At 33.2% G+C, this 14,282-nt stretch overlaps 2 pseudogenes; both read right to left on the reverse strand.

Annotated features, from left to right (window-relative positions):
• Positions 1-10,041: 10,041 nt before the first annotated feature.
• Positions 10,042-14,282, reverse strand: part of LOC125859104 (8-hydroxygeraniol oxidoreductase-like) — a 47,258-nt pseudogene continuing 43,017 nt past the window's right edge.
• The window catches only part of LOC125859856 (8-hydroxygeraniol oxidoreductase-like), a 5,768-nt pseudogene continuing 1,534 nt past the window's right edge, over positions 10,049-14,282 (reverse strand).

The following is a 14,282-nucleotide window of genomic DNA, read 5'->3' on the forward strand; positions in this document are numbered from 1 at the left end:
TGGATTGGACTTTCCTTTATCGAACAACCCAACTTCCGAAGGGCATAACTTACTCATACGAACTCGGAATCATGAAAACTTGGTGGCATTGGAAAGATCATTCCAAGGGATTTCCAACCATATTAGGAATAACATCTAACTCATCTTGAGCTAGGAATTATGGCTGTTTGAAGTTGACCAAAAACTCACTTTAACACCTTTACCAAATTTCCAGATTTTTAAACTCTTCCCAAAAATAACCATTTCCAGATTTTAAACTTCCTTCTAGTTCTTTCTAGTTGCGAGATGTTACAACTTTTCTCATTCTAGGTTCGGTGGACAAGGTCGTTATAAATTTCGACAAACGTTTCCCGGTAAAAGTTCTTCTAATGATCCTACCCCTAAGTTCAACAAAGATAGAGTGTCTAATTCTAAGCCTCAAGGAGGAAATAGTGGTGGATCTTTGATGCCTACTTGGACAAGGTGTGGCAAGAATCATGATGACAAATGTTTGGCCGATACGGATGGATGCTTTAATTATGGAAAAAGTGGTCATAAGATGAGACACTTCCCATTTCTTGCTACTAAGGGAAGGGATGATAGGAAAACTTTTCCTAATAGTTTTGGCTCTGGTGCTCCAATGCAAAACAAGTTCTATGCTCTTCAGACTCAACAACATCACAACGATTCTCCGAATGTGGTGACCAATATGTTGAAAGAATTTCAGCTTGATGCATATGCTTTACTTGATCTGGGTGCTACGTTGTCATTTGTTACTCCTTATGTGGCCATGAGATTTGATGTTGATCCTGACATCCTTTATAATCCCTTTCATGTCTCTACTCATATTGGTGATTCTATTGTCACTAAAAGAGTTTATAAAAATTGTCCTATTTTGTTTCTCATAGAGTTACTCATGTTGATTTTGTAGAGCTTCATATGTTTGATTTTGATATTATTCTTGGGATGCATTGGCTTCATTCATGTTATGCATCCATAGATTGTACGACTTGATTGGTCACATTCAAGGTTCTACACAAACCTATCATGTCATGGAAAGAGGGAAACTATGTTCTTAAGGGTCAGTTTATAACTTGCCTAAAGGCTAGGAAGATGATCTCTAAGGGTTTCATTTATCATTTTGTCTGAGTTAGGGATACATAATATGAAACCCCTACACTTGAGTTTGTTTCTATTGTAAATGAGTTTTTGAAAGTATTTACCGATGATCTTTCTGGTATTCCTCTCGAAAGGGAAATAGACTTTGATAATTATCTTCTCCCGAATACAGAGCCTATCTTTATTCCTTCTTACTGTATGACCTGACAGAAGTTAAGAACTTGAATTGAAGGATTTTTTAGATAAGGGTTTTGTTAGACCGAGTATCTCCCCATGGGGTGCTCCATTCTTGTTTGTTCGAAAAAAAAGGCAGTTCTCTCTGAATGTGTATTGACTATCGGTAATTGAATAAGGTTACCAAAAAGAATAAGTATCTTTTTCCAAGGATAGGTGAATTTTTTGACCAATTCCAAGGAGCGAGTTATTTCTCCAAGATTGAGCTTCGGTCGAGTTATCACCAATTGAGAGTGACATTTTGAAGATGGTTTTTCAAACTCGATATGGTCATTATGAGTTCTTAGTGATATTTTTTGGTTTGACTGATGTCCAGTGGCATTCATGCATTTGACAAGTAACGTCTTTAAGCAATATCTTGAAATGTTTGTGAATGTTTTTATTGATGATATTTTGATTGAGCTAAGGATGAGCATGTTGAACATTTGAGGATTGTGTTACAAGTTCTCAAGGATCGTGAATTGTACGCTATGTTTAGCAAATATGAATTTTTATTGAGGTCCGGTTCTTTCCTTGACCATATTGCCTCCGATGAAGGTATTCAAATTGATCCTAAGAAAATTGAGGCATTCAAGAATTGGCATTGACTTTTGTCCTCTTCAGAAATACAGAGTTTCTTGGGTTTAACTGGTTACTATAGAAGGTTTGTAGAAATATTTTCCTCTATTTCTTCGCCTTTGATGACATTGACTTAAAAGAAGGTGAAATTCCTATGGTTCGAAGTTTGAAAGAAGAGTTTCTAGGAGTTGAATGATAGACTCACTTCACCACCTATCTTGACATTACCGAAATCATTAGATGGTTTTGTGGTTTATTGTGATGCTTCATAGATTGATCTCAAATGTGTTTTGATGCAACATGAGAAAGTCATTGCTTATGCTTCAAGTCAATTGAAGGTGCATGAAAAGAATTGTCCGACTCATGATTTGGAGTTAGTGGTGGTGGTGTTTGTTCTATTGATTTGGAGTCATTACCTATGTGGTGTTCTTGTAGATATGTTTACCGACCATAAGATTTTGAAGTATGTATTCACCCAAAAGGATTTAAATCTTTACTAAAGGAGATGACTTGAATTATTGAATGATTACGACATAAATGTCTTATATCATTCTAGTAAGGTGACTGTGGTGGCGAATGGTCTTCCTATGTTACCCTTACTATATTTTCTTATGTTATTAGTTTTCAGATATTGTACATGGTGTTTGGATTACGTCTCAATCACTTTTTTTGATGTATTAGATTGGTTTGTCAAGACTAAGGCTGGCAATTGGACAGGACCGGATCAACATGACCGGTTTTACCAGAACCGGGACACGTTATCGGATTTATTTATCGGAACCGGTTTTACCGAAAATTCCCAAAGGTTCCACCCAGTCCCTTAGTTACCGAATAGGAACCGGTTCTTACCGGATCATTGTGTACCAGTATTTTTTTTTATTAACTTTAATTATTATATAATTTATATTATTAATTAATAATATTATATTATTAAAAAACTTCAATTTAAAACTTTAAACATTAAAGTTTCAATTGAATTTAAGTTTAAACTTTAAAGTTTAAAATTGACTTTAAACTTTAAACTTTAAAGTTTATATTGTAAATTTGAATTTAAAATTGACTTTAAAGTTTAAAGTTTATATTGAATTTAAAGTTTAAACCTTAAAATTCAATTTTATATTAAAGTTTAAAGTTTAAACTAATATTAAAATAATTGAAAATTAAGTTTGTAAAATGCCTTGGATAGTTGGATTAAATATAAAAGACTATTTAAAAGAAAATCAAGGCGAACATCCGTATATTTATTCAAATAAATAAATTGTACAATATAACTATTAGAAAGAGACAAAAAGTACATAATCTAGGTATTGAATATTAATTATTGTACTAAGTACCAACTACTAACAATTGAAACTTTTTATAAAATCTTTTCGTAACTTTTGTATCATTTCAAAAGAAACATTTTTTGGAACTTGTATTTGTCATTCTTCTTCCATTGCTTCCATGCCATCATCACTATTATCGTCAAATATTTCATCTATTTCGTCTTCTATTTGGCTATTTAATTGTGGTAGTCCGGTATTTCTTCTTTCGGCATTGACCCAATCTCGAAACAACACCGATTTTTCCAAACTATCCTTTGCTAATGAGTATCAATGATCTCCATTCATAAATCTCGCCACACTAAAGGCTTGCTCCGAAGCGACCGATGATGCTTGAATCGCTAGCACATCTCGAACAATCCTAGCAAGGGTGGGAAATTGATTTTCACGATTCTTCCACCATACTAATATTGGAGCTTGAAGTTGTCCTTCTTCATGCCTAATCTTTTCCCGTGCCTGATTGAAATATAAATCAAAATCATTATTAGTAGATGATTCAAGCTCAAGATAATCATCCATCCAATCATCCGTATCATCACTTCTAGGCCTACAAGATGGAGGTTCAACTATTGGAATATTTTTTTCCATAGATTTATATGTATTATATAACTCTCTAGCTTTTATATATGCTACTTTTACAATCTTCAACACTAGGAGTTTTATCATCTTTAATTTCTAAATTTCCATAAATCTTTTCAACCATTCTTTCAACACCTTTTAAATTGTAATTTGGTTTGAAAGCAGTAGCAGTCAAATAGATTTGAGGAATAGGGAAAAAATATTTTTTGAATTTTTCAATCATAAAAGCAAGGGAATCTTCAAATCGATCTTTTCCTTTATATTTTGCAAATTCAGATGAAATAGCACAAATATTTACTAAAACAAAAGAAATAGTTGGATAATATTGACCAGAAGCAACATTGTTTCTTTATAAAAAACACTTAAAAATTCAATAAGTTCTTTTGTATTTTCCCAATCTTCATAGCCAATTCTCAAATTCAAGTCCGCATTATGAGCATTAAAAACTAATTGTACCGGCTCTTGATAAACATAAGCAACTTGAAGCATTTGAAATAAAGAATTCCATCTGGTGCATACTTTTTTTGGAACTTTTCTATATTCAAGTCCACATTCTTTACAACGATTTTTAAATTCTGTAATTCTAGCTTTTATTTTAGCTTTAAAAATCCAATTATAAGCAAGTCTAATTTTTTCACAAGAAATTCCAAATTGAGAAATACCATTTTTTACTATCAAATTATACACATGTGCGGCACACTTAATATGAAAAGAATCATTATCAATTGGACAGAGTCTACATTTTAAATAATCAATTGCTTTTAAATTATTAGAAGCATTATCTAAAGTGGCACTCATTATTTTATCACATATTCCATAAAATTGTAAAATAGAGCTTATTTTTGTTGCTATATAAGAACCGGTTTTAGTTTCTTCAACATATTTATATCCTAATATTCGTTTTTGCATGTTCCATTCATGGTCAATCCAATGAACAATAATTGTAAAATAATCATTACCATTAGGACTACGTCCATATCAGAAGTAATAGATAATCTATCATCATAATTAGGGGTGTGCACTATTCGGATTAAACCGAATAACCAAACCAAACCAAACCGAAATTTTATTTGGATTGGTTTTTTGGTTTTTCGGATTGGTTTTGGATTAATAAATTACTTTGTTTGGTTTTTTGGTTTGGTTTTGGATTTTAAAAGATAAAAACCGAAAAACTGAAAAAAAACCGAATTATATATATATACTACGTGGAGTCCGTGGCGTGCCACATAAGTCAAAAGGTGTACAAAATTACAAAAAAAATGAGTTCAAGGGGGTAATAGGACCTTAATTTAGTTAAGGTGTGTCTCTGGGATTTCGGTCATAGTCTTGGGGTACTTGTGTCTTCTCCCTTTTATGTTTGAATTACATCTACAATAGGTATACTTATAAGTATTGTGTTTTAAGTTTTACTTATGATTTATATTAGAAAGTATATTTAAGAGATTAAATATTATTATATATGTTATTAATTATTGACATAACCGAATAACCAAACCAAAAAAAGCCAAACCGAATAGAGAAAAACCAAACCAAACCAAATTTATTTTGGATCGGATTGGGCTACACTTTTACAAAACCAAAAACCGAAAATCCAAACCGAATAGTGTAAAACCAAACCAAAAAAACGAATGCACACCCCTAATCATAATAAACAAATAACAACGAAAAAAATGACAATATTCTTTTTGATATTTAAAAAGATCACTTTTAATTCTACTTCTTGGAATACCTTCATAATCTGGGTTATACAATTCTCGAATATACTGAATAAAACCAGGATGTGAAGGAAATGAAAAAGGCAAACCACAAACAGCAACCATTTTAGCTAATTCTCTACGATCTTTTTCTTTACTATATGTGCGATGTGTGCTTCGGCTAGCCGGGTTAGTCATATTTAATACACTTTGAACCATATTAGAACCTCCAACTCCTATAGAATTTTTAGGTATGGGTATTCCATTTCTATTAGCCCTTTCTATATCATCTAGGCGAGCAAATTCTTTATTACACTTTCTCAACTGCCTTCTTAGTCGTCCTGTTCCCCCTTGTGTACCCGTAGTTACATGTTTCATGGTCAATTTACATTTCGTGCAAGTAACAGTAGTTTTTTCCTCATTTTGTACCAAAAATTTCCATACTAAAGATCTTTTAACACATACAACGGTCTTTGAAAAAGTAGGTAAAGAGGGAACTTCATCTTGTTCCGGTAATTCAGCAACCGGACTAGTAGGGGTAGGGGTCTCATCATCTTCGTCATTTATTTCTACTTCCTCATCTAATTCTTTCTCAAAATTAGTAAAACATCTATTTAAAGTCTCATGATCTACTTCATTTTCGGAATTAAATTCAATAGGTCGTGAGTCTCGTGTAAAAGAAGTTTCATCAACATGAGTATAATCATTAGTATTAATTATAAATAGAGGTGGAAAATTTTTAGAATTAGAAATACTTCCTCCTCTCCTATTATTTTTTCTTTCCGACATTCATCTTTTACCACTATTTCTTTCCAAATTCATGTTCAAGTTTAAAATAATTAAATATTATGAAAAACAAGCAAGATAATATAACAAAAAAATAAAATAACTTAATTAATAAAGAAATTAAAAATTAAAGTTGGAACGAATGCACCGAACGTCTACGTAAAAGTAGACATATAACCAAAGCCGGAATTGAGAGATGCCAATTGAAGCTTCCGATTTACTTCAAATAAATCTCCGAAATCCGAACTCCAAGTCAATATAACAAAATAATAATTATGAATTTATGAGAGATTGAAAATTGAGAGATTTTATAAGATGTTAATGAAATAATTTGTGAATTTGTGATTTAAATAAAAGAATATGCGTACATTTATAGTGTTAAGGGGTTAGAGATGGGTGGGGGCTGTTTTGAGCCGTTTTGGGGCCCCAGCCCAACGGCTATAATTAACGTTCAATTTATAAAAAAAATAAATCGAAAGTGACCGTTGAACCGGGTCAACCGGACAAGAACCGGTTCTTACTGAACCGGATCAACTGGATAAAAATTGGGTTCCGTTTCGGTACCGGTTTCGGTATCCTATAAGACCGGTTCCTTACCGATTCAACCGGTACCGGACTTAACGGTACAGGAACCGGACCGGACCGGCCTAAAACCGATCCAATTGCCAGCCTTAGTCAAGACTATGAGTAGACTTTCGCTTTTATGTCACACTCTTTTATGATATGAGACATATTTCTTAGTTTATTATATTTTCTATTATATTGAGTTGTATGTATGTCAAATGGCGTGTGTAGGGCCTCTCGGGGTCTTATAAACCATCTTACACTTAGGATGTACTTTGGGTCGAGACATTTAAAAATCTCAAAGATGGCAAATGGGGGTTAAACCTCGAAAATTTAGACCAAATATCCTCTTAGATGTTGCTTACGCGAATACATGTTTTCTTAAGAGAACATCGCAAAAGCGACCACAGGTTCGCTTAAGTGAATCCTGCCTAAGTGAGGACTCTCTCTAAAGCGAAGCCTCCTTTGTTTTTTCGAAGGTCGCTTAAGCGACTGGTCTTCGCAAAAGCGAGAACTGTAGACACCAGCAAAGCACAACAAAAATAAATCATCGAAAGGACCCTCAAAATTCATTCAGAACCTCGTACATATAAACCATGTATGCAAACCAACTATACTCGATGTTCTGGACACAATGGAATCATCAAAACATGAATTTGAGGTCTCATTGACCCAAGTTTTGTGTAAGTCACAAGAAACTATTCATAACGCTTAAAGAGGCTAAGTCAATCTCGGGACCTTTAAAAATTCAACCAGGATCTCACATATCCCTAAAATCATCCCTCGAATTCAAGGAAACTCTCAAAAATTTTATCCGAGCATCTGAACCCCGAATAATGATCAAAGTCAACCCAAAGACTAAAATCTTATAATTTTGCAACTTCGGACCTCATATCCTCAAAAAGACCCGAATAAAAAATCGACAACTCTCCTAGACAACTTTTTACATTTCGAAACTAATAGAATTAACCGAGTTCCATTCCGACACAGAAAATTCCAAAAGACACCAAAAATCACTTTTGAAAACTTTAGCCTTTCAAATTCAAAACTTACATAATTCTCAACTTTTTACTCAAAAGCTTGAAACCAATTTCAAAACTCATTCAGAAATGACTTGGGATTGATATCGGGAGGGGTAAAACGGTGATTTTATGAAAAATTTCAAACATGATCAATTGTATCACTATAGAAACTTAGATCTGCAAAGAGATCGAAGAAGGTTAGGGACCGCGCCATGACCGTAAAATCACTTCTTCCTTTTTAAAAATTGAATGGTAAAGAGGAAAACAATGAGCAAAGAAGAAAAAAGTGGATAAGGGGGGAGGGGGATAAATAGGTCCACATTTAAAATTTTGATTCTAGAGAATACATTTTTAATTAATTAATTAGTGTAAATGAATTTCAAAAAGTGTTAAAGAAAAAATGGTGAATAAACAAAAGAAATAAATAAAATTAATGACGTGGGGCAGATATGACTATGATGTGGTGCTTACATGACTTTGATGTTATAGGTTAAGGTTGTCAACTGGGCCAATCAGATTAGTTTCAACCCAGTGACACCGACCAGTTAAGGGCTCGGAACCGATAAGGCCGTTACCAGCACCCAACCCACGTGCTAAGTGTACTAGGCCGATCCGATTATTTTTTGGCCATAGCTCGGTAAGGTCAGCCCGATAAGAGACTGTCAGATGGTGCACCAGCTTGATAATGATTTTTTTAAAAAAAATTCTGGAATTGATCCGTTGGGCCACTTTTTCAGAAAGTTGTCGTTGGGTCAATTGACACTTTCTGAAAAAGTGGCCAAAATGCGTATTTTTTTCTAACAAAAAAATAATACACTGCATTTTTTTCTATAAATAGTTCCTATGTTTCATTGTTTTCTACAAAAAATCCTCTAACTTCCTCTCAATTAACACTTAAAAGTTGAAACCTTCCATGTGATATAGTTAATTGCAAAATATAATATAAAATTTCTATCACTTTAATTTAGACAGATCTTTCGTGTATATATATATATATATATATATATATAAAATCAATCAATTCCCATAAATAGTTATAATTATTTTAAAATTAAATAGATAACAATACACTATATTGTAAATTGACTCAAACTTTCGAAATGATAAATGGTGATTTATAAAAATTAAAAAAATTATCCGACGCGACTCGTTAGCCTGATGTGCCAAAACACGAAACTGACCCATCAGGCCCGAAAGTATTGGCTCACGAGTTTCTCCCAAAATATTGTTTAGACTGGTACTGTCCCAACACATTAGTAGGGAACCCGATCCGACCCGACTCATTAGTGGCGAACCAAGTCCGATCCGGTAAAGCGGTTACACACAAAGTTAAAGGGCTATGCTGACTCAGCCCGACCCAGTTAACAGGCTGATCTCATGGTGGTGTTTAAATGTCGTCTAATTAAAGAAATAAAATAAGTTTGCTGCCAAGTTTAGTGGGGATTTGAAGTATTTTCTCTTAAGAATATTTTGAATACATATAAAGAGAAAGATTTGGTATTCTTTTTGTTGTATTTTTGTTTAAGGATGAAAAAGAATCTCTTAATTTAAGATAAATTGATAATATGTTATACCATTAAATTAGGGATAATAATCATCTCTTGTGATTCTTAAATATCACTATATACGTAAAAAAAAAAACTTTTATTTTTGTAGCATTGAAAAAATACTATTTCTTAGAACTGTTTTGCCAGTCTTTCCAATAGATGCTTGATCATTTCTCACGTCCCTTACACAAGAGAGGAAAATTTAAGAGAATGAAATATTGTATACTCAGTAGCGTAGTCAGAATTTTTGTTAAAAATATTAAAAGTATAAAACGTAAATATAAGTCGCAGACTCGCATATATTGTTAAATATGTTTTATAAAATAAAAGTGAAGAACTAAACAAAATTAACAAGGAAAGACCAACATGGGTTGTGGTGCATTGGTGGAGGGCTTCACCCTTAACCAGAGGTTTCGGGTTTGAGCCCTGCCCTACAGAGCGCGATCCGGATTTAGTCGAAACTCCAATGTGGGCTCCGGACACCGGGTGGGAAACCGAAAAAAAAAACAACGAAAGAAAGGGAGAGGGATAGATAGGAGCAAGTGCACTCTTATAGTACTTTAATTTCCTTCTCTCTTTTTGATATTTTTCATATTACAGAGAAAAATGGCTATTTATAAGCCTTGAAATTATAACTTGAGGACAAATTTTGCTATAATTCTGATACTTGAATATCAATCCTGCAATAGCAATGTTTATTACACACTTGTTTCATACACATTTATATATAGCAATACAATGTTTATTTACTTATCATATGCATACAATGTATGGTGCATAAATTAAACCAAATTTCATATTGGGTAAATAATTTCACTATGCATTAATATGTTCTAATAATTGGTTTCATTTATTAGAAATTGATAATAATCTTGACGCAATGGGGGTCTTTCAATAACTCAAATGATTGGTTGATTTCAGTCAACGAAATTTGGTGAGTTATAAGCTCATTTAGTTGAATCTCCTGCAAAAATGATATAAAAAAATATTAGTCTACAAAAAGAACTTTTTTGTATTTTATGGACTTATATATTAATATATTTGTACATAAATATATTGTCATCTAAAGAAGCATAATTTATATGTAATACAATATTAAAATATTTGGGTCTAAAAGAAAATTCTATTAACGGGGTCAATTTAATAGATTCATTTCTTATTTCCTTATGTATGGTGGAGACCTATTGAAAAGATACATTTCATGAAAAGGTACTTTAGAAACCTTAAAAACATTTGGTCTCTAAACCAAAAGACATGTTTTTTTTCTCTTTCTCTCCATCTGAGAAACAAAACACAGTGAAAGCAATCTCCAAGCTTTAGAACACCAAGTCCTTCAATAAAGTTATTGCCAAGAAAAAATGTTAGTTTCCTTTTCATTCTAATAGATTCATATGGTTAGGGTCGAAATGATGGCACGACCCTATAGAGAAAGACAATTATATGGGTAGGATCGAAATGAAGGCACGATCCAACTGGAAAATATAAATTATATAGATAGGATTGGATTGATGCACAACCCTATAGAAAAAGAGAAATTATATGGGTAGGATCAAAATGATGGCACAATCCTACACAAATAAGAAAGTAGTCATCGGAAAGATAGCATGGTGTTACGCAAATCGAATATGAAAAAGTAGTCACCTAGAAGATGTCACGTTGCTACACAAATCGAATATGAGAACGTAATCACCAGAAAAATGGCACGGTGCTACACAAATCAGATATGAGAAAGTAGTCATCAAAAAGTTGGCATGGTGCAACACAAATCAGATATGAGAAAATAGTCACCGGAAAAATGACAAGGTGCTACGCAAATCAGGTATGAAAAAGTAATCACCGAAAAGATGCATAGTGACCCAATTTTTCCTTACATAATCCTTGGTCAAACGAGCAACATAAATGGGTAATAGCCACTCGTCAGTAGTGAAAACTCTTTGATTTTCTACCAAAACCATAGAGCCTCTGATACCATATGAACAAGAGAAAAACCTTGATTTCTATTCTTTAGAATAAAGGACATTATCTCCTGATAAGGTTACAAGAAAACTATACATTGTAAGTACTATACATGGTAAATATAAATAAAGAATATTTTATACTAATATTATGTAATCAACTATATATGGTAGGTAGAGATTGTAATTGATGATAATTAATTGGGTGAACCCCTTCAACGAAACATTTCATTGTTAATATATGGTTAAAATTATTTTTATGTATATATCATATATGTTGAACCCGTTCGACTTCTTCGTGCGCTTACTTTTTTATATTTTTGAACTTCTTTAATGAATATCTTGGCTCTGTCACTAAATTTGGTAACGAAAATTGTACCTTTGTTGCGCATCTATGAAGTATGGCAGGAAGATCTGAGTGAAGTCTTATTCCACCATAGATTGAACCTTTCAATGTTCGACCACATAATAAGGGAACTAAGTTGAATTCCCTAGTAAGTCCATGTCCTGCACCAATAACAACAATTGTCCCAATTCCCTAATAGTAATTGAGATCAACAAGAAGAATATAATCTTAATAAGTTTCTGTCTATGTTTGTTTATCTGTTTTATCAACAAAATATAGAATTATTTTTACCAATTTTGAGGCTTCAATGGCTTCACTAAGCATGGATGGAATCCCAGTACATTCGAAAACATAATCAACCCCTAAGCCTTCAGTAACATCTTTTATCATCTCGGAAACTGATGTCCTGGATTCTTTAGGGTTAATGAAGTCTGTCATTCCAAACCGTTCTCCTTTTCCCCGTTTCGATTCATTTATATTAACTCCAATTATTTTTGATGCCCCTTGACTTCGAGCTCCCTCAATCGCCTGCAATATTTTTCATACATCATGAATTTATTTTATTATATATCTTGTTTCATTTAAACATCGAGCTAAGTCAAAATGTAGTACTCACTCCAAGTCCAACAGCACCAAGACCTAGTACAGCAACAGTTGAGCCTTTTTCAACATGAACTTCTCTCCATGTTGCTCCATATTCCATAACCTGTCGTAAATCCACAACAAAGCAAGCTAGCATGTTGGAGCGGAATCTTCTGAGGATCAACCTTTGTTACATAGTTGGCATTAATAACTGTATATTCCGACCAAGTAGAGCAACTAAAACTATGGTATAATACTTGTCCTCCATGAATGGACATTCTTGATGTGTCATCCAACATTAGGCCAGAAAAGGTCAAGTGATATTTGTGACATAAATTGGACTTCCCTGACTTGCAATTTGGGCATTCTTTTCATTCTCCTAAGTAAAGTGGCATCACTATATCTCCTTCTTTTAGATTTGTCACATTTTCTCCTACACTTTCTATCATGCTGCAAATTCAAATAAGTCGAGATTGGTTAAATAAATCAATTTGCAGTAATTAACTAGATCATGTTTCGCATAAGGGGAGTCATGGCATAACTAGTAAAGTTGTTGCCATCACAGGTCAGAGTCATGCAAACAGTCTCTTGCAGAAATGCAGAGTAAGGTTACATGCAGTAGACCCTTGTGGTCTGGCCTTTCCCCTGGACCCGTACATGTAATTTTGCATTGAATGAAACAGGGAGAAAGAAGATTTTCCTACCCAACTCCTTCATGTCCAAGAACTCGAGGAAATAAAGGCTGGAGAGGACAGAAGAAAAACAACATAAGCAAAACGATGGATCCAAATTAGTTAGGAAAGATGAGAAGAATGAAATGGAAACAGAGTAACATACATAGGGATAGCCATTGGAAGCGAGAATGTCAGTGTGGCACAAACTGGCAAAGAGCATCTTAATTCGAACTTCATTTGATTTAGGTGGATCCACTTGTATCTCTTCGATCTTTATCATCTCCCCTTCCTTCCATACTACTGCAGCTGCACGCGCACACACATAACGCATAAATCTTCTCATAATGTTGAAATTAAAGAAAAAACTAGCTCTCAATCTCCATGATTATCACTCACCTTTGCATGTGATGACCTTTGGGCTGCTTGAGTCCATGGTATAAGGTCAGGTTGAGGTTTCTAAGCAAAATATGCGAATAACTTTACTTTAGATGAAGCATTAACAATTTAATACAGGAGCCCAACTTCGATAGATTTGAAATGTGATTGACTCTAATATCATGATGAAAAAAAAATCATGATCACATTACATCAAACTCTACCTCAAAAGCCAACGAATTATATAAAGAGTCTAAATTGTCCTCATCCCACAAAAATGTAACTCAAAAAAGTTCAATTGTGGTACACAAATTACTGTGAACAGACAAGAGATCCTCCAAATTCTTGAATACATATATATATATATATATATACTAGTAAAGAAAGCCCGGGCGCTGCCCGGGCCCAACATTAATAAAGTTATATTGTTACTCTCTCCGTCCCATATTAGATGAGAATCTTACTAAAAAAATGTTTTTCATATTATTTGAGCACTTATTAAATTAGGATAGAATTAATTAATTCTTTTCCAGTTTACCCCCTACAATTAATATGACCATTCCTATATTGTATGTGTATTTTTTGTAACTCATTTCAATGTGCATTGATATAAACAAAGGGCAAAATGGTGAAGTCTTCCAATGTATTAATGATTTCTTAATCACCGTGTAAAGTTGGAAGTGCCCATCTAATATGGGACGGAGAGAGTATAGTTTATGTATTGTTATAAAATTAGTAAAGATTGTTATAATATATTTTGCTCATAAGTGAGCTAATATAAAAACTTATTCGCCATTTGTCTTTTTAATTTCAATTTCAAATAGCAAATAAATGTAGCGATAAGAGTGAGGGTAGAAATGAAACATATCTTTCTAAATTTAAGTAAAAATAAACAGAGTAGAAGTAACATTAGGGTTATCGATAGGACGATTCATTCGGTTATTTT

This window comes from Solanum stenotomum, chromosome 3 (assembly GCF_019186545.1).
Source record: "Solanum stenotomum isolate F172 chromosome 3, ASM1918654v1, whole genome shotgun sequence".
Lineage (NCBI taxonomy): Eukaryota > Viridiplantae > Streptophyta > Magnoliopsida > Solanales > Solanaceae > Solanum > Solanum stenotomum.